The sequence below is a fragment of the Micrasema longulum genome, unplaced genomic scaffold (assembly GCF_059751315.1).
Source record: "Micrasema longulum isolate JH-2025_06_02 unplaced genomic scaffold, ASM5975131v1 h1tg000311l, whole genome shotgun sequence".
Taxonomy (NCBI): Eukaryota; Metazoa; Arthropoda; class Insecta; order Trichoptera; family Brachycentridae; genus Micrasema; species Micrasema longulum.
The window spans coordinates 1,098,828-1,124,167 of NW_028277515.1; the positions used below are offsets into that span (position 1 = coordinate 1,098,828).

The 25,340-nt window shown below is 31.0% G+C and overlaps 3 non-coding genes across 3 annotated transcripts; 2 read left to right on the forward strand and 1 right to left on the reverse strand.

The window, feature by feature from the left end:
- Positions 1-9,811: 9,811 nt before the first annotated feature.
- TRNAG-UCC (transfer RNA glycine (anticodon UCC)) lies at positions 9,812-9,883 on the reverse strand. The gene has a single exon. It is a non-coding gene; the product is annotated as a tRNA-Gly (tRNA).
- Positions 9,884-10,054: 171 nt separating this feature from the next.
- Positions 10,055-10,126, forward strand: TRNAG-UCC (transfer RNA glycine (anticodon UCC)). Its single transcript has one exon. It is a non-coding gene; the product is annotated as a tRNA-Gly (tRNA).
- Positions 10,127-20,426: 10,300 nt separating this feature from the next.
- TRNAG-UCC (transfer RNA glycine (anticodon UCC)) lies at positions 20,427-20,498 on the forward strand. The gene has a single exon. It is a non-coding gene; the product is annotated as a tRNA-Gly (tRNA).
- The last annotated feature ends 4,842 nt before the right edge of the window (positions 20,499-25,340 follow it).

Below are 25,340 nucleotides of genomic sequence, written 5' to 3' on the forward strand. Positions count from 1 at the left end.
ATAAATAATAAATAAAATAATGAATTTAATGAAGAAATGGTACCACAAATCTTTTGGCATTTTTAATCTTACCCTATTATTAGAACCCGCATTATTCTGACGAACACGAAAATGTAAGAAATTGCACAATACGTTACGATGGTCCATTAGAGATTACAGTTTTTCCTCTAAGATGGTTAGGGCAGTAACGAGCGCCTATAAGATTTAACACATCCAATATAATGGCTCACCTAAATCCCCTCAATCAATCCAATGATCTATGTGTCCCAAACGACCTACCTACCAAAGAAGATACAGCGTTTTTACAAAAAACTACTTAGAGCTTCTTACGTTTGTAGTTATTTGAGAATATGTGAAATATATATAATTTCAAACCAACAATATGTTAGAATTTTTTTTCTATACTGCTCTCATAAGCAAAAACGCAGTTTTTGGAAAATAATCACAAAACGAGTTAAATATGTGGCAAAGTTCTGCAAGAAATTTTGAACCATTTGATAAAAAGTACAAAGCATTAACAAAAAAAATCAATACGAAAAACGAAATAACGTTTTTTAAAGTTTTAGGTTTTCAAAGCAATGACACCATATCTAGAGATAAATAAACAAAACTGAGAAACGATTGAACGTAGTCATGCAGAAAGCAGTTAGTCCACGATTTTGAAAAAAAAAGATATTTTGATATCGGGGGTTTTGTTATAAGCCGTTTAACAAATAGTTAAATTATTTTTTAAGTTTTTGCATCAAATTCAGCCAAATTCAGTGAGCCAGAATTTAAAAAATCATGGTCAAATAAGAATAAGAAGTCATAAGAACTGGTCAAATACATAGTTAAATTATTTTTTAAATTAAAAAAAAAAATAAACAATGCATTATTTATGATTAATCAAAGTAAAAAATATTCCAACTGTTGTGAAAATTTGATTATTCACTATTTTGATTAAAGTTCTATTCTCTCATTTTTCTTTTTTATGGCTGGCTGCTTTCTGCATAACTTCACTCAATTGGCAAACTGTATTTCGATTTATAATTATTAACGGTTTTCAATCATTTTCATAATGTTAATTAATACTAAGTGTGATCTCAAAATATGACATTTGCAAATATACCACAGTTCCTATTGACCAAATTTACAGATCAATCGAATCACCGAAATACTTTTTGTATTACCATATTATATACTGCTTTCATACAGTGCGCTTAGCAAAAAAGAAGAAAAGAGAAGGCCAAACCATTCAACAACTAGGATGTTTGAAGACCTGATAATGTGCCTTAAACAATAAGTGGAAACATATCCTGCTAAGCAGCTTCTACATAAACACCTTTAAAATCCATCCTGAAAAACGTTATTCACATATCAAGCAAAAGAAAATTTCACTTTTTTTTTTAAATTCTTTCGTGGTAAAACGTTCAAATCAAGTGTTACTAACCTGTCAAAAACAATTTTTTATCGCAAAAAGTGTATTTATTCTTATTCGTAGTGGTGTGGATCAGTGCAATTCAAGCTCCTGACTTCACTGCGACCTGTGGTCTATATCCTCGCCCTCCAAGCCCAGGTCTATAAAGAACCTAGCTACTGTGTGAAAGGCGAGAGTTTACATTTTGCTAAGTCTCCCCCTCCAAGCTCAGACCCGTTAAGTATTGGGCTATAAGGAAGGGGGCGAGCTCTTAAACATCTTCAGGTTTAACCAGTGATCCCCCGAGAATGTGGCTCTTTTTATGATGTAAAGCATCACATACACATATAATGTGTATAGGTGTTTCCTCATCCGTACTGCAGAACCTACATCTAGAAGTTTCGGAAAGATTCATTCTAGCAAGGTGTTTGTTCAATCTGCAGTGCCCTGTACCGACTCTAGTGATAACCCTTACTTGGTTTTGACTGAGCTTTATTGGGTCAAAAGCAACACTTTATGAGTACCCTTTTATCAGTTATTTCGCATGGTGCTGACCAGGTTTTTTTGGCAGAGCATTACACTCAGCTTCCTGGCCAGGACCAATTGGGGCTGTCTCAGCTTCCAGCCTTGCCAGTTCATCAGCTTCCTTGTTACCGTCGATGTTTGAGTGTCCATGTACCTAAACGAATGTCACACTGTAACACTAACCGACACAATTTAGCACCCATAGGCACTCTAAGGTTAATTTAGAATTGATCTTGATATAGTTCAGTGCTTTTAGAGCAGCCTGACTGTCTGAGAGAATATAAATTCTATCTATTGTTTGCGCAAATTTTCATGTGCGCAGGCATAGATGGCATAGATGGCATAGAGTTACGTTTGGAAGACAGTGGGATAGAGCCCTAGGCTAATGGAGAACCTTTTTGAGGGTCTAACTCCGTGTATCCCAACACCTGCTTGTCCATTTTTCTTGGAGCCATCGGTGTCCCACACAATGTCTCCTTCCCTGTAAAGTAAGGGGCTATCAGGAAGCTCTTGTTTCCTATAGGTATAAGCACCATAAAATGCTTTTGGAAGTTGAATTCCATAGTAATTACATTCGATTGCATAGCTAACATCGGATTATCGATGAGGTATTCCTGCAAATTCCTTATAGTTCTAGATTTACAGTTGGCATTGCCCGACTCCATCGCACGTAGTATGGTCATGCCCGCCTACATCTGCACATAAATGTGTAGAAGATTTAGGCATAACATCGCTTTCATTGCTGATAGTTGGAGTAGAGCACATTGCTCCAGTGATAAACATCCGATTTCGAAAATATATAAACTCTAAAAACACTTTACTGCTCATTGGTTCGTCTTATTCTTGAATACTCCTCCGTAATATGGTCTTCTTCATATGTCACTCATATAAATCGCATCGAATCAGTTCAAAAAATTGCGTTCAAACTAGGAATCTCAAGAGACCACTATAACTATACCGATATGGAACTTTTCCTGGATTTACCCAGTCTCTCATAACGTCGATTTAATGCAGATTTAATTTGAACGTTTAATATTAACAGCTCCCCAGGGAGTCGAATCCAGTCCTTGTCTACAAAAATTTGGGCAAACTCAAAATATTGTTGCATGTTTAAGATACTTAATAGTTTATTTGATATCCCGACTATTGTCTAACATATATCTCTTAATGTTCCTTCTCGTAAACTCAGAAATAATGAAATTCTGTTTCTCGGTCATCATAAGACTATTTGTGGTTTCCATGCGCCTCTACCCAGAATGATTAGATTTGTAAATGAAAATCAAGATCTAAATTATTTTGATTGTAAATTTAGTTTTTTTATGAATTGGCTGAAGAAATATTCCCAATAAATTGACTGTATATTTGAAGAATTAACCTGTATTCCATAATGCCTGCCTAATGTATTTACTTGTCTTTGCTTTTCTTTGTTGCATTGCATCTATTATTTGTTACTGTATTATTATTGTTATTCGTTGTATAATTAGTTTAAATTGGACATTGTCTGTAAATTTGTTAAATAAAATAAAAATATAAAAAAAAAAGTGTACTGCATAATTCATACCTCTAATAAGAAATCAATAAAACACACACTTTTCCTTCTCTGTTTGTCTATAAAAGTGCGTATATCATGAGACGAAAATATGTACAGCCAAAATATTAAACAAGTAATAAAATTCTCAAGCCGGAATTTATGGTAGTGAAATTTCTTTGAAGCGGTGGTAAGAGAAAATTTCTTCTGAAGTTTAGAAACATTTTTTACTGACTAAATATTTTATATTCTTGGCAACACTAGTCTGTTTGTGAATACATTTCAAGTACCTCCGTAACAAAATGGTGTATGCGTATACTCGTATATTCAAATGCTAAAACCACACCCCACAGTACATTTCGCCATCGTAAACTATGTATTTCGCTATAAGAGATTTTGCCATGAGATGCATCCCATACGACAATATTATTTGATGTTAATGCTTCTCAAAGATACCTGTCAGCACATGCTAAGCCGGCTTTATATTAATCAGTTCAGTGGCGTGCAATTAAAAACGGGTAAACTTTATGCATATATATTTCACAGGTCGAGAGCTTAAAGCTTTAAATATTTATAATATTCACGCTCAAAAAATCTCGATAGAGAATTTTTAATCTTTTATAAAATAAAATAAACTTCAGGCTAAAAAAATAGTGTAAAGCAATCACGATATTGAAGAGAGGAAGGCTAGCCAGCACGCGTTAATTAGGCATTTTATATGATTCACAAAAAAAAAACACGTTTTTCTTAGGTAGATGTATCAACAATTCCTCAAACGATGTGACATCCTTTTGTCTCCTATGTTAAAATACAGAGTTTTGCGTTTGTAAAATAATTATTCACTCGGTTCCCTCCGCGCAAATAAATTGATAAAAAATAAAAATATTAAATCAAATGGCACAACAAATAACTACATAATACTGATTTATTTTTTAATGGCTTTTTAATGTTCTTCATATTATTTAGCTTTAGTATTAAGGAAAAACTTTGAAGACAACATGCTTGTAAGACTTCAAATTATTATACACATAAGGAACTTTTTACCGTTTTCGCCCATATTTAGGTAAAGTTATTTACGTGTAACGTATTACGTACAGTAAAAAAAATATGGTTTGTTCATAGTTAACTTTACTTATTTTTCTTGGATTTAATATATGCCAGTAGTTACGCCCACAGCATATCTTGCTTATTTCGCACCCTTAAATACCATGTTACACTATAGAGATAGTTGAGTTTAAACAAGTTTCTTTGTAGAAAAACAATAATTCTATTGAAAGTTTTATGCCAAAGATAAGATACTTGTTTTAAGACTTATCCGAATTGACAAATAAAAATAGTCCTAATGTAGGTGAGGATAAAGGAAATTAAAATGGTAAATTTAAATTAATAAATGTCATTAGATAGTGAATTTTACATTTGAACCGACCGACGCGACGATATGATTTAAGTGCATATATTATGTTTGACACTTATAATTAAAATGTAATAACAATTTAATTTAGCTACAAAAATGTGCAGTTTATTAAATTTACGGGCAACATTTTTTATTTATTTATCATGTCACCAAGAAAAGAACACGTGAGGCGCGATTAATTCCGATAATGAATATTTTTAAAAATCTGAAACATTACGAAGATAGCCACATTATAATATCCGATACCGTCTAGTACCGCATTTTAACAGCAACACACGTATTTTACAACTAAGTCAAGTTAAGTATCACCACCGCCTACGTAATATGTCATATTAAACTTAAGTCATTCGATATTAACCACATAATAACGCACAGCGGGCCTTAGGCTCCACGCCATGTATCAATATTTACTCGGGATTTTCTTGAATAGATGGCAATGGAAGGCGGAAGCCAGTGTTGACAAACGGATAATAAGCTACTTACATAGATGCAGCCTTCTTGTGAAGGGTGTACAGTGTACGGTGTACGCCTTGCGCCCCAAAGGACGGGCAATTACTAAAGGTTTCCTACGCAAATATTGATAATTTTATCAGGCATCTATTCTGTCTGGGCGGTATAATAGGATGAAATATGCACATGAGATCAGATATAAAATACTATTCATAGCTGCAGGATCCATTGGAAAATGCGTATATTTTTCAGGTATATTTTACGCGCATCGTTATTTTATACCAAGCAGACTTTATACTAAATATTCATTATGTATGAACATAAAAGCAATGAAAAGTACACGTATTTTCAGGCGTTGCCTAGTAGGTATAATAATTCGAATAAATCTCACCCACATCGATAAATGTTTCGGCTCTTTTACTTTTCAAAATGAATAAAAGGAATAATGAAACCTAAAATTTCAAATAACAGCTGTATGGTGATTGTACTAATATCTAAAAGAAATTTATAAATAATACATTGTTATATTGAAATAAGATGTACGAATAAACGCATAACACAGGTAGTTAGATAAATATTTTAACTAAGATTCATGGTATATTTAAGAAGAAAATGTGGACCACTAAGCATTTACAGGACTTATGACCCGTAATCTGCTGGTTTAAGTGTGCACAGATAGAAACATATATTGACGATGTACCTACAACCGTAATCGTAGACATTGGAATATTTTTGAAAAATAAATAAATGTATCTTTTATAAAGTTTATATTTGAAACACTAACTTTACGGTTATTCATTATAATAAAATAAATAAAACAACTTAGTTTTTAAGCACTAATTTTTATTTTCCACCGACCGGTTTCAAAGCAAACAAGCTTCTTTGTCGAGGTTTACGTAACTAATAACGTAGCGTAACGTAGTTACGTAAACCTTGACAAAGAAGCTTGTTTGCTTTGAAACCGGTCGGTGAAAAATAAAAAATAGTGGTTAAAAACAAAGTAGTTTTATTTATTTTGTTAAATGTATCTTTATTTGTATTTTTTTTAAGTAGTAAGTACCTGTACTTGTCAAATAAATTTTGACATTTTGTCATTCAACAATTATGTTTCTTCAGCCATGAACTAATAAGCATAAAATATTTTAGTACAGGTATTATTATTATTATTATTAGGTGTTATTATTAATATGAAACTAATGTTTAATATTTATATTGTATCAGTCCTAAAAAAAACATAAAAAATGGTCGGACTTATTATGCGGGTATCGAAACCATTTAAACATGCAGAGACATATGAAAAACTCTACAAAACATTTGTTCGTCCCCAGGTAGAATACTGTACTCCTATTTGGTCACCTTACTATAATGAACGTATTATTAGATTAGAAAGGGTCCAACAAATTTTTTAAGCAGGTCGACTACCGGTTAAACATTAATTTCTCTAACCATGCTGAAAGTATGCAGTACCATGGAATAAACTCTCTTAAAAATCGAATAATGTTAGACCAGTTATTTTTTTAAAAATTAATAAATAATAAAATTGATTCTCATAACCTACTTGAAAGACTTACATTCCGTGTGCCATCTAGACCGACAAGACAAAATCTTCGATTTTATACAGAAAACGCGTCAACAAACTATTTTAAACAATCTACAATACCTAGAATATGCGACCAATATAACAATATATTTACCGAGGCTGATATTTTTTGTAACAATGTATGTAAATTTAGGTGTAAAAATTATGGAAATTTTGAGAGAAGCAGATTTTTAACTTTTTTATTATGTGCATATCTTTTAATTTCGTTTCTTTTACATTTATTATCTTGAACACAATTTAAATTATTGTATTAAGTGTAAACATTTTTTTTGGTATGTGCATGAGTGTCTTACACTAATATACAAAGAAAATGGCAATATTTGTGTACATACTGTTTGTTTACCTAATAAAATCAATAAATTACAGGAAGGTTATTATAATTGTTGACAACAGTTTCGTTAATATGAATTTAAAATCAATGTATCGCCACCGGCCGGTACCTATGTATGTAGGTAAAACTTAACAAACCCTAAACTCTATTAACAATAACCTTAATACAAAATAGAGAAATAACAAAAGAACAATATAAACAGCTGTCCCCATTAATTTAATTGACGTTATTTATTCAAGTTTTACACGAAATGAGTTCAAAAGTTATGTAAAACAGTCGCGTCTAGGGACACCCTCAGGACACGGCTGGTCTATAGTCTCCTGAGGTCATGTACCTGCGAACATTATAACAGCCATTTGATGTATTATATTTAATCATGTTTATTGAAAAACGTATTAAATTACACTATGCAATGTGTTATCCAAGCAATGAAGTGTTAATGATAATATGAATAATTTAATTTAATTAAAAAATTTTCGACATTTTATTTATTTTCCTTAAACACATACATATTTCGTTTGCTGAATTCAAAACTTTAATATTCTAACTGACTTTTACCAAAATTTTCAGGAAAGCCATTTAAAGTTAAATAATATAAAATTATCAGGTTGTGAACTCGTTGAAAATGGCCCAACAAAATTTAAATATTTGGAAAAATCATAAGAACGCAGATAAAATTTCTCTTTTTAAAATAATAATTGTATATAGATAAACATATACTATATTACATTCCTTAAATGTTTTGTGTGATGTGTAAGACACTATACCCTGTTCAAATATATATATATATGTTTAATTGACTACAAACGAACTATCACACCGATTATCGGAAGGGGTAGGCAGAGAGCATAGAACTCAACAAAACTCTGTTTTTAAGTACGGACTTTTTCTACATCAATCAATATTCTCATGCACGCATGTCAATTGTTCCAACGATTCACTTGGCAAATTAAGTGGCAGATTAAAAAATATTCTCAAGAGAAAATGTGGTTTGACTTTTTTCACACAAACGTATTCTCGTATTTTCTCGCTGGATTATGGAACTAGAGCAATGATTTGTTTACACACTTAGCGTATTTCTATTTACCATTGGAGTGTTCCTGTTGTTATATTTTTTCGATTAAATTAAATTAAATTGTTTCTCATAGGAGCTGGGACGATCCGAAAGTCCTAAGAAGCGCCCAGATATAAGTGCCGTCTTCGAACGTAGGGTATACACATATGATCAATATTTTTGGAAAACACAAAAGTAGCGACACAAAATATTTTATTCTGATACTTTTTCTGAAATCAGGAATACAAGACCTCGGTTTTGGTGGATTTTAGTTAGGCATAATCATTCCGACGTGCAGTTGTCTTTTTGCACAGTATCGGAGAGGCATCTGCCAGAGAGTGAGTGATGTTCAAATACCTATTCATCAAAATGCTCTCCCACCGCATATTCTCTGAAACAACCGTTACTTTACCGTCGATTTCCTTTGTTTTGTGTTTTACCTTGTTTTGATTACATTTATGAGCACACACTATTTATATATGTGTTTAATTGTTTTCTTATATTTAAAATATATTCAAGTAAGTTGCTATTCTGTAATTTTAATTGTATTATTTTACTCTATTTTCTTACTTTAAAAAAATATATATATATTTCTTTGAACATTTTTTTATGTTTATTATTTTATACGTATACAGTATTATGTCTGTACTCTTTTTATTTGATTATTAATTAAAACTTATGTCTGAGCACCCGATGACAAAATATTATTGAACAGTTTATCGGGACAAAATATATTTTAATACCTACTTTGTTTTCTTTATAATGTGTTAATGTGTATATTTTATTGAATAAAGATACTATGAAAAAAAAACCGTTAGAGAAATTGGGGATTAAGTCGTCGTAGATCGATAAAGTACTAAACGTAGGACCCCTGATCCATAGTTCACGTCACTGCAACCCGTTTTTAAAGCGAAATTTGTCCTAGAATTTTCATTTTTGGATAAAAAATATGTTGATTTCATATGTAAGGCATTAACGTGCATTTGCATATACCTGTTTATGCCTTATAATGCTGTCAGTAAAAATATTTTATGCCCGTAATGGCACGTACTAGGTCGTACATTATTAATTATAAAAACGAAATTCCGAGAACGGGGAAATTAACGAGTCCCTTGTGATTTAAGGAAACAATTACTTAAGAATTCATTACAAAATAAAAAAAAGACTTGAATACTTTAAAGCACGACTTTAAAATTATAAATAAAACTGTTAAATATTTAGATACCGGACTATTATCAGTTAAATATAATTATTTCAGTTTAAATATTAACGCATACATTTATATTTATTAATACTCTGCCTGCAGTTAACAATACGTTAAAAATAATTTGATAATAAATTGTTGATAACTATCTTTACCCATGTCTTTTGCCTACATGTCTACCTATAAATAATAATTAATTAATTTAAATAATTTATTTAATTTTCATTTAAAGAAGTAGCACATGTTGTTTTATTGCTATATAAGCCGATTAAATATTTAAAACGTAAAATATTATTATAAAAAATAGAGTGCGACGGCCGGGAATCGAACCCGGATCAACTGCTTGGAAGGCAACTATGCTAACCATTACACCACCATCGCTCCTTACAGCTATCGGTAATTTAAACAGTTTTCTCTCGTCAAAGAAGAAGCGCTCTAATTCTAAGTCACGAAATATGTAATTTATTATTACGTAACAAATTTAGTACTTGAGAGAAGATTTATTGAACAATTTGCAGCATTAAATCACTCACAGAGACGTGCCTTTCACCAGCGATGGTGGTGTAATGGTCAGCATAGTTGCCTTCCAAGCAGTTGATCCGGGTTCGATTCCCGGCCGTCGCACTGATATTTTTTTAAATTTAAAATTAACAAATACCTAGAAGTATACGACAAAATGACCTCTATTGTAATTTTTAAGCAATGCATATTACGTGTCATATTTTTTCAAATTTCTCTAAAAAAATGCTATTTTAATAAATTTCCTATAACTGTTGTTTTTTATGAAGTAAAAGATCTCAAACCTTATTAATAAAACCAATTGATTCAAAGTGTAAAGGAGTATTAAATAAAAAATAGGAAGGGTTTTTTATACGCACTTTTTAGCATACGCTTGCATTCAATCCAAAGCATTCACGCAGTAACTAGTAAGCCTTTTAAGGAGATCATCATATTGAAAGCGAAAAACAAAGTTCCATGGTAAAATACCTCCATGATAAATAAGTAATAAATTTCAAATCTACAAATGCAATCAAAGGGGGGAGCGTTCGTGTCCAACAGCCGATCGAATGCCCTTTACACTAAATCGGTACAGCGATACATCAAAACCGTCAACTATAAGGCAAACGAACGCATAATTTCGAGGTCATAAATATGTAGCTACAGTGCCAGCGTGATGAGAAAACTGGTAACTGGTAGATACTGCAGCCAGCTGACCAAATACAGACCAAATGCTAGGAAGGAATTCAAACCTATACTATCAGGTGTAAGGTTAATTAAACAATAGAATGTTAATCAAATTATAAATATGGATTAAGACTATTTTACACGAAAAAGCATTGGAATTATAATAAGAAAGTTCAGTTTTGATACAAACAATTTTTCCTGACGCGCGGTAATAAAAATTAGATTACAATTTAATCGTGGTACACATATCTACGTTCTAAAATGACATAGCTTCAGTATGACGTCATAGTTGAAAATAAAAGTCTCCCGACCGACTATAAAGGTACACTACCGATACCCCCCACCATCAGGTTTTTATGTAAGTACATCGGTTTATACTAACGGGTCTAGAACCCCTCGATACGTTTATATACGCATTAAAAGTGTGAAAAATTTTGTTCCACCGAGCATATATTCCTTTAATTATGATTAATTAAAAATTTTAATAGTTTTGAGGTTGGCATTTTTTTTTAAAGCATATTAAAAAATATGCAAGAGAAATAAGTAAGTTTTGAAGTCGAATTAAATTCCGACATAACTATCACTTTAATAAAACGAACGCCTAGATGTGAAAGTAATGTCGCTAGGTTCTTTCCTATTACAAATAAGAAAATCTAGGCGTCAGCCACAGATTATATGCGTCAGAAAGTTACCACAAAAAAAAATGTTTAGTTATTATATTTTTTCCATTTGTTTTACTATCTTTCCGAGTGTATGCATCAAGACGTTATAAGAGCCGCCTTTGTAGTCGATCGGTAGATACATACAGACGATCGTTAAGCGTACTGTTTCCAAAAGTCATGCAAAATTCATGTTCAAGCGAGCATATTTTGCTTAAAATGGGATTTATTGGAGTTTATAATCGCTTTGAAGTGAGCACTTTTTATTACAGAAGCCCATTTAAAATATAAATGAGAACTATTTTAAATGTTAATGACGTAAGGAATGCGGATTAATTGTTTGCTATCATTCCATTGGCTTGTTTAAATCATATGATGTCGATATGACTAGTAGGTAGAACATACCGAGGTAATATACAGATAGTACAGAAGTCAACTATACCGTCTCGATATATGCAAATGAAGATAGCGTTCATAATCGAGGCACTGCTGTGCTTCGCACCTCTATTACTAATCATTACACCACTGCAGTTGGTATTAAAACCACAGTTCACCACCAAAAAAAGTTGATAACTCATTAAACTTAAATTTTTTAGTTTCATAACTTTTTAACGAGTATTGTATGTTTACATATTATTTAATATTGTATTAATTTTCTTTAGACATCTCTAGTAAAAATATGCTGTATTTTATATTAAAAAGAAAAAAGAAATGCTTTCTACCTCAGAACAGGTATTTACTATACCTAGTGAGAATAGACAGTGCTTACTATGTTTGGTTATATTTTAATTTTGCTTATTTTAATATTTTTTTACCTTCTTCACTGTTTTGAAAACATAATATAGTAATACTATGCTAATAATAAACGAGGGTTTTCGGCACTGAACTAAACTGAATTCTCGATAGAATTCCATTTTCAAAATTAAGATTCATTACCTCATTATTAGTTAGGTAATTATTTATATTTTCACATAAGTTATTGTCTCACCTTCTGCAGCTTGAACTTTATAACAAGCTACCAGTACTTTATACATAAGCAATGCGGTATCGAAAAGGTTTCAGGTTCTTGTGATTTCTCACTACCTCGTAAATATGTATCTCGCTTGAGAGTAACACTTTACTTAACATTTTAGGAATGATTCATGGCTTAGGAACTGCAGCATCACAGCAGGATGTACCGAGGAATCAGTTCAGAAAAGTGGTAGGAGTTATTTGTGTTTTTATTGAATATTATAAGCATATTGGCGTAGCTGTCAATTCTTTCAAAATTATTAGTGTTACCTTTAAGGCCGGATAAATAATTGAAGCAGGGCAAAGTCAACGGTTTTTATAAATGATTCGGATGACTAACTTGGAGAAGAAAGATATGAAGATATGAGTTATTGAAAGGTTTTCTTTTAGAAAAACTGGAAAACGGAAACTAAAGGGTTTTCTCGATACTATTCGAAAAATTAATGAAAAATTTCAATTATTTTGAACACAATATTGTAAAACATGGAAAATATGTTTTATAATTTTGTGTTTAAAACAATCCAAAGGTTTCACGTATTTTAAATACATAATGTTTTTTGAAAGTAATCAGGTAATACTCTAATTTCAGTTAAACAGTTTTTTTTAAAACCTCTTTAATTGTCGTAATGTATAAGTAAATCTTAAATCTGCCAAAGAAAAAGTCTAAAATGTATTTTTTCTAATAAAAAAAATATTAACACACTCTATAAAATATATTTTTTTTGCAAAATTAGTTTAAGAGTCCTCATCACTAGGGAAACTTATTCTAAGGAGGACAATATTATTAGTTGATTATATTTAAATATGTATTATTTTTTGTATTTATCGAATTCATATTTATTTTGTTGATGTAGGTTCCGTTATTTCTGCTACATAATTAAGGGTTTTAAATAGTAATATAACAAAATAAGGATACTCGTGTGACTTTTACTCGTTTTGTAAATAAATATTTTTTTATGGTAATACTTTTTAATATTTTTATAATAAAGATACGTAGTATTTTTATGTATGGCAAACTGTTAGATACATATGCTAAAAGGAAGACAAATAAAAAAAAAGAAAAACGTCACCTACTCGTATATGCCTCCCTTAAAAAAGTTTTCAAATAATTTTACATCACCAATGGTTATGATTACTCTGGATAAAATTTAAAAACATTTGTATTATTTTTATTTTACAGCGATGCAGATGAACGAACTCACATTATGCACTGCAAATGCGAGAACCTGCTGAACATGACACTCAGTCGGACACATATTTTTAAAAAAATCTAATGTTTTTCGGAAACCATCAACAATACAACAAAGCGCATCTTAAACCATAAAAACAATAAAATGTTATAGGAACAAAAACAGCCAAGTGTAAATCATAAGTTCATAATTTTACATGCTGGGTAAAGACATTTCGCGATAAATAAAAATAGTAATTGCAACTAAAAGTTCATTATAATACCACTATGAAAATGCTAATTATTTGATTGCTAGTTCACAATACACGAAGACTCTATAAGGAGACGGCGATCGCTCTTGGTGGTATCTTGATATTGATTTATAAGACGGAAATAATTGAAGGCGCGGACCACACATACATTTTCATATATTTCTTGCGATACCTTGCTGGAAGGTTTTAATTTAAAGCGGAATGAATAACCATGCGAAATGATGCACAATTTAATGAAAAATGTAACATTACTCCAGCAAGCGCAAAATTACAAAGAAATAATAGCGAATTTCATTAAAACGTCAGTCATTATTCCAGGATTGGAAATTGAATATCGTCAGAAAAAAAAACATAAAGTTAGTTGCGGTCTAGTAGTTGTGTAGGGTACCAACTCTTTCAGAGAAAGGGGAATATATGTAATATGTTTAAACATCCGTATTTATTCAAAACTTCCATCTGTTTTTGTGAAGTAAAGGAGCTGAAACCTTCACTGATGTGGGTAAGATGCATCTTATTGCATTATTATACCTACTGAGCAACGCCCGAAGACATTTTTTAATTTTCAGACTTTTTCCTAGACCAGGGTCCGTATTTACAATGGGAAGTTAATTTTTATTTTCAACTTTATCTACAAAGTAAAATTGAGTTTTCCGCATGAAAAATATAATACGTATATAATGTTTAAATTAAAGGACACCGACAAAGGGACTTAAAATTTTCACAAAATATACATATTTTTGTACATAATATTAATTTTACTTTATACCGTCTTGATATGCACCGATTAAGATGCGTTTATAATTGCCTCTCTGTAGGTTTAATCAATAATATATTGAATTTGTCCAAATGTTATTAACACCTTGAGCACCGGCCGAATACACATAGAATTTACCCTGTGCCCGGCCCATTTTTGTGAAATTTCATGCTTTGTGAGGGGTTTCTTAAAAGTGCCATAAGTATAAAAATACTGGGTTAAATCAATTGAAACTACTTATGTTTACTTCAATCAACTTTTTTTCAAGTTTTGCCAACATTAACCTTTATAAAGAGCCACATTGTTCGCACTTACACAGGTTCTTACTCCTTTTTTGTGCTTTGTATCCCGGAGCCGTGTACACACTTATATTATTTTGGTATGTATATATATTTACATATTTATACACACACAATTCTGGGTTTTTTTATCCCAAGGGGGAGTAGGTATATTATTATTTATTTATTTAGTGATATAAATAATAGTGTACACACTTGATTATAATAACCATGCGTTGTGTCCCGGTCCTGTGTAATCACGTAGTTTACCAGCGTTGTTGTTTACACGGCTCCGGGATACAAAGTGTTAATATTAGCGTATTAAAACAGAAATGAAGAATATTCTGAGAAAGAAATATAGATGTCAAGATACTTACTGGACTAATGAACTGTCATTGGCTAGTGTAATAGACTCAAAATATTGTTAAATTAAATTTGAACATGATTTAAAAATAATAAAATATAAAAGTGCAGAAAATGTTATCTTTAGAAGGCAAGATGAAATACGTATCATTGTTAAATTTATTGATACAATAAGCCGTCTACGGTTCGTGATCAGTTGTACAACTCAGTATTTTCTTTAATAATATCGTTGCTATAAATATCTGAATTGAAGTTATTTTATAAGTGAGCAATTGAATATTGCTCGATCACGATTTCAGCTGGATAATAAATGTATGAAATTACATTACATACATGTAAATTACGATTATTGATTTCCCCGATTGCGTACTACTTACTGACGCATTTTGAAACGTTTATTCATGAAAAAATCATAAAAATATATACAGATAAAAAACTTACAGTTGAGGTTGGACTTGCCAAATTGGAATCACGTTAACTAGTAATTACTAACGTAAAGTAATAAATAAATTATAATATATTGATAAATACGTGACTAAATAATATAAACAAGTAACTTAATTATGTTTTTTTCAAAGATATATTTGCCTTCTTACGATTTACCTAAATATTTAATTTTGAGAGCCATTTTCAACAAGTTGTAAATAACTCACTATTAGAAAATTGAATCAAGTTGGGGTAGAGTGGGATTCGAACCACGAACCTTTGGTCCGTAAGTCCGAGACACTAGCTATAGGACCACAACCTGATATAAAATTCAAAACACAAATTGATAGAAACATTATTTTTAGAATTAAAACCAAAAAAATTAATAGCGGGTATTAAAAAATATGTAAATCAAATAACATACAATGAGGGTAATTATTTAGAAGATTTTTATTCGTTTATCAAAGTAAGGCTGAATTGAGTATTTTGTATACACCGAAAGTTTAACTGATATTTGCTTATTTATTTTTTGTTAGTTTCATGTAGATATTTTGAATAAAGTGCTATTTGTTCGAAATCGGACCATGGCCCAGAAATTTTAAATATAAGTGTTATTACAAGTCTAATTTAATTAATGTTAATTAGTTATATTTTGTTAAAATTAATTGTATTATTTTAAAACCTTTTATTATATTTAACATTGTTTTTTTTACAAATTTCTTTATTTTGACCCGTTTTACATAATACAAATTGTAAATTGGTGGATTTATTACCAAATGGCAGCTTCTTCCTGATATAATAAATGTGTTATTTAGATCATTTAAGTTTTCGTATTGCTCCAAAAACTTATTTTTTATAAAGTATTATTGGTGTATAATTTTTAATATAATCTAGTTGAATACTAACCACCCTTAAATTATTCTTAACTATACTTGGTGATGTTATCTTTATTTAGAGATGTTATGTTTATTTTTGTTGCATTTAAAAAAAAATCTAAATTGATTAGTTTTAAATATTTAGTTTTCAGCATTTTTTTGACGTTTTATTATCAGTGTGCCTTTATATGAAGCAAAGTGTTGTCGTATGCAAAAAATAAAAATGTCCAAATTTATTTCTTTTATACCCCGCGGTAAGATTCATAAATGCATCCACGGGAGTACAATTTTATGTTTTCCGTGTATTGTTTTTTATGATAAAAAATAAATATGTTTTTACAAACAATAATTTAAAATCAGTTATTTATCCTGAAAGTGATTACTGACTGAACATTGGTTGGTTTATTTGAACATAATTAAATTATGTAAATAAAGGTAAAGGGTGTTTTATTACTTTTTAAACAAACAATATTTGCAGCGTAAAATTCTCAGTAAAATAAATAAGTGCAAATATTTTTGAGTATCCTCATTAGTCTGATGATAAGTACGATGTTGTAAAGACGAACTCTGTGATATTCAGAACAATAAACTGTTATAATTATACATGGAATACAAAGATAAACCTTCAGAACGCCAAGTTTAAGACTATTTGCCGTCGGAATTCAGCCGTATATTTGTACATCGTCGTACGAACACCTTTAGTAGGCCTTTAGCTGTAGACAACACCTGAGCTTATTCCTATTATACGTATTGACTCACACATTCTGCATATTTGAAACATGAATATTTAAAATCTTTACGGTCAAAACGGAATGGTAAAGTTTTCAAATCCCAAAACGTTTATTAGTTTATTTTGAGTTTTTGGGTACAAGACTAATTTTAAATTTATTTACTTTAATAAATTTACGCACAAAGTCCATTTTAAACATATATTATAAAGAACACAATCATAAACAGTAACTTAAAACTAGCAACGCAACAATAAAAAGAAAAAGCAAAGACATGTACGAATGTTGTACAAACATTATGAGAACCAGGTTGGTAATAAAAATAAGGATTTATTGAGTATTATAAATAAAACTTTAAAGCTAGTTTAGTAAAGTTATTTATTTTATAATCGAAAAAATTCAGATTCTGATTTTCGTTAACAGATCTGATCATTCTGAGTAGAGGTGCCTGGAAACCATAGTCGGTGTTATGATGACCGAGGAACAGAATTGCATTATTTCTGACTCTACGTGAAGGAACATTAAGAGGTATTTGTTGGAGAATAGTTGGGACATCATACAAACCATAGAGTATTTTAAAGATGCAAATTAAATCTGCATTAAATCGACGTTTTGAAAGACTTAATAGCTTAAGAAAAAGTTCCATGTCAGTTTAGTTCTAGTTGTACTTTGTGATTTCTAGTTTGTAAGCATGTTTTCTTATAAACTTATATATGTAAACACTCTTTTGTCAGTATTTAAATTTGTTTTAGCCTAGCCAGCATTTTCGTCTCCTCCCACGTCAATCTCGCGTTTCTTAGTTCCACAGAATAAAGCCAAAAGTTAACGTAAATTTAAATTAGTTTAAGTTAGAAAGAGTTAATCCAAGACCAGTAGACTAAAAATTTTCCAGTAAATGTTAGTAAATAATTGTAAATAACTGACTTTTCTGTGTTTTTCGGTTTCGAGACGTACATGGCTTTTGGTCAGAACCAAATGAGGGATTTGAAATCGAAATTGAGTGACATATAAAAGTTGTAGGTGGTTATATAAAAATATTAACTTCAAATTACGAAATAATATACAATAACAGTGTAAGTTACACTCTCTAAGCACAAGAACTAATATCTTTTTACTAAATTTACAGTTTTAATGATTAACCAAATATATAAAATTAGATTGCCATAGAAACTAAGCATGTATCATTTTATGTAACTGTATTAATTAATTAAATAAAAATAAAACAAACACGCTATCGATCTTATTCGTATTCTTAGTGGTGGGGGTCAGTGCCATGCAAGCCCCTGACGTCACTGCGGCCTGTAAAGATCTATTGTGGGGAGTCCCCGTGAATAGTTCTCGCCCTCCAATACCAGATTTATAGCCTGGCTACTGTTTGGAAGGCGAGAGTTTACATTTTGCTGAAATTCCCCCTCCAAGCCCAGATCCGTAAAGTATCCGGCTATTAGATATGAGGTGAGCTCTTTAATATCTTTAATTATAGAGGATGAGGCTCCTTTTATAATGTAAAGCATCACATTCACATATAATGTGTATACGTGTTTCCTCATCTGTACTGCATAACCTACAGCCAGAAGTTTCGGAAAGGTTCATTCTAGCAAGGTGTTTGTTCAATCTGCAATGCCCTGGGCGGACTCTAGTGATAACCTTAACTTGATATCGGCTAAGCTTTATTAGGTCAAAAGCAAAACTTTGCAAGTACCCCTTTACGCTATCGATCGGTCAAATAACTAAAATTTAAAATCTTTTGATCAAAAAGTTTGCCGGTTTCAAAGAATTTAATATTTTAACGGTTTCCACGTGGAAATGGGTTTGTTTCCACATGGAAAATAATGCAAGTAATAATAATACCTGTGATTATTATTATGCCGGGGGTGAATAATGCATTTTGCCCTTCACACGACCCAGTAATGACAGCGATTCTCTCGGATGGCTTTTATTTTCCATTGGAATGACATCGAACTTTGACACACCGGCAATGAATAATAATTTGAATGCAAACAGATCGCAAGAGACGCATATAAATGCATTATTAATGTACGAAATTCGTTTTGAATACTGTCGAATACGACACTGCGTTGTATCGTATTTGTGTGCAAAAACGGACCGAGGAATATTTTTAACCAACAATATTTTTCCGATTTTTTGTACAAAAGGGCTGGATTTTACCTGATTTTGTTTGATTATTACTAGTAAAAAATCGAACGTAAAGGGCCGTTTACATGCATACAATACGAAAGATATGATAATATTATCATATCACAGTTCCGTGAACTACCTCGACCGCGCGGGACAGAACGCTGGGACAATACAAAAATTCTGGCGAGTTTACACGTCAGCACTGCAAAAATGAATTCACGACGGCGTTTGTTACGAGCAAATTTACGAAAAACGTTATCAATTTTATACCAAGAAGTATTGGAATTGTTAAGGAACGAACTAAATAATAAAAAAGGTTATTTTTCTGTCGCCAATTTTGGTAGAATATTTTTTGGGAGCAACACGATCACGTCAAGCAAATCGCTTTTGTCACAATGTCCTGTCCGTACGAGTTCACACGGGGACAATACGGCCCGGCGCAATGGTGGGGGTAAGAATTGTTATGCGAAGATAGTCTACTCGTCTATCTCAGTGGCGATGTCTCGGGACATTTTTTGTCGAACAAATTGCTTTTTACACATGGATAATGGTCGAGTTCTGGGACAAAACAATATTGTATTGTCTGCGTGGCCTTTAATATATACTAACAATTTGAACATATTCTTTCTTGTATTAAAAAGAAAATCTTGGTTTAAAACTTTATTGATTTTGAACTTTTACTAACGACTAAACAACCCGGCCTTACGAAGTTATTAGGACTAACATATTACATCAGGGATGGAGAACATTTTAGAGATGGTAATATAGAAATCTAGGCATTTACTATGGTATGATGATGATGAAATTTATTATTCATTTTCATTTTTTTTTTGTTGCTAGAATCGATTATTTAGATTATTAGTTAGGTTTGATAAGTTTTTATTGTTTATGTTATGTTAAAAACAAAATACAACAGCATAATTTTCAAATGTTAAAAAATATATGTTTACAAAAAAAAATGTTTTTTCTGAGCAAACATGAGGCCGTATTCCTACTGCTGAGTAAATGAAGTAAATTAAAGGTGGGATTTTCTTAATTAATTCATTATATTGTGAGGTACTCACAAGCGATGGTGGTGTAATGGTTAGCATAGTTGCCTTCCAAGCAGTTGATCCGGGTTCGATTCCCGGCCGTCGCACTGATATTTTTTTTATTCAAAATTAACAAATACCTAGAAGTACACGACATAACGATCTCTTCCGTTATTTTAAAGCAATACATATTATGTGTCTCATTTATTCAGATTCATCTTAAAAGATGATTTTACATTATTTAAAGATACATCAATTTAGACCAGTTTGTACTGAAAGAGATCAGTTTGTATGTTCCCAAAAATTATACTAGAGTGAGATCTCATGCACCGTTTTACGCACCCAAAAGCAGTACAAATGCAAATCAGAATTAACCTACTAATAAAGCAATTAAACTTATTTTTCTGTACATATCGGCAATTCAGCAGATACTTGTTTCCTATTGTATTATTAAATTTAAATTTATTGCAACAAAGAGGAAAAACATTATTGAGAAGGGAATATGGAAGTTAAGGCATTTACAGGGCTTATGCCTTATCATTGGCTGGTTTAAGGGGCCACTTTACACACTGTGTAACATTCACCATTCTGTCCATGTTTAAACATCCACATTTCCTCAACTCTTCCATCTGTTGACTTTTGTGAAGCAAAGGAGCTGAAACCTTTATTATGTGGGAAAGATTCATCCGGCTGAACCAAATCACCTACTAGGCAAAGCCTCAAAATAATTTTCCAATTTTTATACTTCTTCTTTTACCGGGTAGTTAATTCAACAATGTTTGAGTAAACTCTCTGTTGCAATAAATTTAAATATGAATAACTCCCTAAGGAGGAAATCCAGCCAGTCTGCAAGCCTTTGGACATACTCAAACATTGTTGTATCATTAAATTAGCCGAATTACTCAAAAGGATGCCCTACCACGTTAGATTAAAACGCACTAGGACATACATCATTGAAAAAATGACGGAAGAGAGGGGACTTGATAGAAACTTATAAGATACTCAGTAATTACTATGACTGCCCTCTGCACGATATGTATCAATTAAATCCCAACACAAATTTACGGGGTTATAACTGGAAGCTCTATCGTCCTTAATTCCACCTCAATCCCAAGAAAAACTTCCTATCCAGCTGGGTAGTTTACAAGTTTACAAAGGAAATAAATTGCCAAGCCTAGTTGTCCATTCCATTTCAGTCAGCTAGATCAAAAACTGTTTGGATGGTTTTTTGAAGGAAGAAGAACGCAGACAAAAAGCAGTACACGAGTTATATGCGCATCGGCAATGGCTGCCCGCCTTAAACGAATCATAATAATAATATTCATTAATTTATATCTTATGTATACAGTCTGCATTACGCGATGGGTTAAACAACCCGTAAACTAATGCAGACTACAATGAGGAATTTCAGCCCTACGGGAAATTAGATAGTAAATTGTTTTCTTGCGCGCAGTAAAAATTAGAGCAATAAATTGTTTGGCAAAATTTCTTGAAAATGGACGAAAAATATAGTAAAAATAAAAATATTTTTATAAAAACGCACTACTTTGATCGACTTCATTGGTTCATATGAACCAACAAATGATATAAGAGCTATGAAGGATATCCGGTTGGCTTACCACTAACGAAGCAATCGTAAGAACTAACCGAGAACAACCTCTGACGTCACACGCGGAGTTATTGTCGGAATATAAAATTTTGAAAATTATAGTGCTGATAATAAGATACATAAAAAAAAATTGGCATAGTTTAATAGTCTATTAACTAATAAAACAATTTAAAAAAGACGCTGAACTTCCTCATTGTGAAAAAATAAAAATTACAGCAAAAATGGCATACTTTTTGACTAAGATTTTTAGAATTATGGCTCTATTTTATCAGATGTGCGATATCAAAATTAAATTGAAATTCATTTCTACGTTTCCTAGTATATAAAGTTCAAAGAGAAAAGTGGAAGATCGGCTTCATATTCTTGCCGGGTTCCAATTATAAAATCACAAAAGGATTGCCATAAGGCGACGGATCCGCTATCAGTCTCCGCCGTCTCCGGTTGCCGCCATGACAGGAAATAGTTTTCAATGGAAGAATAGCGATAAACCCAATCTCCGTACATCCCCCGTTTTCTCAATATCCTCTCAATTCACAGCGCAGGTTTGCTATTCGCAAAAGTTCAATGTGTTTTGGCGGGAATGTAAAATAGAGCTGCGAAAATAAAAAATGATCACGAAAATTCCGTGAAATTATCGTCACATTATTTAACAATTAATGTTCGAATACCAATTTGAATTATTTAACAATTTTTAAAAATAGACATTAGTTGCAAGAAAAAGCTATTCGACAGTTTCTAGTCTACGTAATATTGATGTTTTTTGTTGTTATATCATGATATCATATTATACTACATACACACAAATATAATTTATACAAAGTTGCTTTGACTATCTAATTGGGATAGTCAAAAAAATAAAATAAAAACAGTAATCACTAACAGTTATAAAGATAGTGCACAAAGTGAAAAACAAAGTAAAATTGAGTAAAAACATAGTAAAAATTACAGTAAAACATAGTTAAAATGTAGTGAAACATGGTTGAAAATAAAGCAAAAACATAGTAAAATCAAAGTAATAAACGGAGTGAAAACATAGTAAAAAATGTTCTGAAAACATAGTAAAAAACATTAAAAATATATATGTAAATATAAATATTTTAAAACTCAGTAAAATGCAAAGTAAAAACAGAATAAACTCTACAATTGGTACACCTTGAAGATGATTACTAAGAGAAGAATGGTTGTTGGTAAAACGAAACCAAGTGATTATTTAAAATTATTTATTTTATTTTATTAAATAAAATATAACAAAGGTTTCACAAAATAAAAAAAAATATGCTATGAAATAAAAAAGATTCCTTATTAATATATCGCCTGTTACATTCTGAAATATTTTTTATGCTTGTTCTTTTTCTTATTTTTCTTCTAAAAAAAAATTTTTGCTTTATTATTATTTAAATACATATATGTTTGCAATCTTAAAATAAGATTTATTTTATTACCTAGAATGTACGTAATTTATAACCAACAACACCATGGAAAATTTATAGCGACTGTATCTACTCCTATTTTTTATATGCATTATATCTAAAACTGTTGTTTTTCTTTTTTATTATATAAATTAAATAAGAGTGTTACTGAAATCATCAAATTTGGAATAACCAGTAACCGATTATATCGCTTTCGAGACATCTTCAAAAAGGGCATCATTATTTTAAAATAAAGTGTATTTACAGTAATGATAAATAATTCAAAATTGTACAACTTATAAGTATTGTAGTAAAATCATTTTTATCTGAAAGACCTTTTTACAAAGTGTTACTGGGTAAATACTTGATAATAGATGGCCCTAATGGTGGACCTAACAACTGTTAATTAGGACGTCTGAAAAGTGTAAAGGATGATCAAAAACTTAAATAAAGAAGATCCACAACAATATACGTATGTGTAGTATTTAAACTATTTAAAATGACAGTATATAAACTCTTGTATTTACCCAACTTTGTTAAATGGTATTTCAGGAAAAAATAATTCAGTTCAATTACTATAACATAATTATGAATTCTTTTTCGATCCTGTTTTAGCATAAATAATACATTCAATTTTATAATAAAAAATACCAGTGGTGCTATTCTGAACCGCTCTCGCGGCCGTAGAAAACACTTTAATCTCGCGTATTTTGTATGTAAATACGCGAGGTAAAAGTTTTTTCTACGGCTGCGAGAGCGTTTGGAATATCACCCTAGACTCAAAGATGTCGCGAAATCGATGAAACCGGTTACTGGTTATTGAAAAAATATACATTCAAGTTTCACTCGTCTTTTGTCTTCATACTGAATTACAACAAACCCTCATTTAGAGTTTTCAATGAAAAACTTGAATATATAAACACATTATTTAAGTAAACTTATTTTAATTTAGTCCTACTCGATACATTTTTTTTTCAGTGTACGTACTCGCAACAATGATTTGATGTGTTTGTCAAATGTTGCATTAAAAATCTTACCGATCTCTTAAATATTTCCAAGACTAACAGTTCGACATTATACATGTTATAATTTTATTTTATATGTTTCGAAGAATACGTTGCTTACCCAGAAAATGGTTGATAGAATAAAATCAGGATACGAGTGTGTTAACAAAAAGGCGGACCGTAAATGAAAATAGAATTTCATTCAGTTTTGTGATTGGGAAATATTTGAGAAAGGATAGGAACGTGGAATGGATACCGACCTTTAATATGATCTGAATGTTCTTCAATTTCTGGCACTGAATCACAACTATTAAATTATTGAATATAACAATGTTTTTCACAACGCGCGACGATTCCAACCACTTTTTATCCTATTTTATGTCAAGTCAAAAATGTTGTTTTGTTTTTGTTCTAAATACGAATCTTCTAATTTTGAATATCTTCTATCTTGATGTTAGGTAGGTACCATAAGAATGGGTCAAAGGAAGGATGGGAACGAAAGGTAATCGGCCAGGAATAGTATCGATAAATGCTGTTATTTACTTAACAGAGTGAATAAAGGCGTTATGTCACAAACTACATCATCAAAAAGTAGCGGTAGATTTTGAAAGCGAATGAATGTATTATTTTATCAATAATTATCAGATATCTCAGCTTTTTGTTTTCGCCACATAACACTTATCCACTAATATCTTCAAATGTTTTAGTCTTGTAAGCTAAGTATGTATTTGATATTTGATATTTTTTCTAATAGAATGTTAATAAATGTATTGTATACGAATAGAAGAAAATATTTGATATAAATTACAATATAATACAATAAAACAAACGAAATAATTTCATTTATTAATCAATCAAAAATATCTAATTAAATCGAATAAACACCGCGATATTTCTTCGTCTCGCGTTATTTAATTACGTCCCGGG